Genomic DNA, 1,197 nt, shown 5'->3' on the forward strand with positions numbered 1-1,197 from the left:
TTCCCTCCACTCTTATATCACTTGCCTCCTTCGCACGCTTCTCCATGCCCACCCCCCGGTCGCCCTGTGGATGTGTGTGGATGTGTGGAGGAGCGAGCGGCAGGGTTACTGAGAGACCCCACCTGGGAAAACACGCCGGCCCGCTCCCGCTATGCTTGTGTTCCGATCTGTGCGAAAACGCCGCTTCGGCTCGCTGTAGTGTGATGCGGCCTGGCCCCGGCCCCCGGTCCCTAGCGGTGTTCCCCAGGATTTGCACCGCAATTACCGTAACAGGTTGCCAAACTTGCCCAAATTCCGTGTTATGTACCCGAGTCCATCGGGACATTCTGGAGCCGAGCTCGATGATTGAACAAATACTTTTAAGCAGGAGTCAGCAGCCGCGCGCCGCACCGTCGCCCCTGCTGCCGCCTAGCCTAACCCGGGGGAAGAAAACATCTCGGCGAGGATTTTCCCTCTCTGCGGGGAGTATTTGCACTTTTTTGTCTAAATAATGAATGCAAACGGTGCTGGGGGCGGGGCGTCTCGGGGGCGGCGCGGCTTACTGCAGATGGGACTCAATATTGCGCGCGTCTCCCACTTAGCACGCCTGGATGTAAGGAGGTGGGCATTTGGAAACGCGTTAAAAATCACGACGGGAGGGCAGGAGTCTGTTGCCTTGCATTCATAGCTCCCTTGGCCCCGCCCGCCCCGCCGCACCCCGCCCCGCCCCACCGAGCTAGCAGGCGCGATATTAACAGCTACATTTCTTCATTATACGGGGCGGGCGGAGGCGGAGGGCGTCGCAAACTCCTCGCCAGCCCAAGCCTAGTAGGACGGAGCTGGCGTGCGGGGAAGGGCGGGAGCAGGCGGGAGCGGGCGGGAGCGGGCGGGGGCATCAGGGACGGGTGGGGTCAGAAAATGACTCTGAACAACACATCTCTCTCATCTCTTAGCTTCGACTCTGCCGCCGCCACACTCCGCCACGCCCCGCGCTTTGAAAACACACCGACAAACGTGCTGCACCCGAGCCTCTTGGAGTGACGAGACGAGACGTGACGACCGGAGAAGTGCATGAGGCCGCGCCCCCGCCACGCCCCGCCACGCCACGCCGGGCTTGGCCTGCAGGGCTGGGCTGCATGTCGTGTCGAAATTAAAAGAAAAAGAATGCCTTGAGACCAGAAGGCGGTGCTGTTTGCACGCCGGGACAAAAGACGTTTG

Source organism: Frankliniella occidentalis, unplaced genomic scaffold, assembly GCF_000697945.3.
Source record: "Frankliniella occidentalis isolate FOCC.00 unplaced genomic scaffold, Focc_3.1 Scaffold199, whole genome shotgun sequence".
Taxonomy (NCBI): Eukaryota; Metazoa; Arthropoda; class Insecta; order Thysanoptera; family Thripidae; genus Frankliniella; species Frankliniella occidentalis.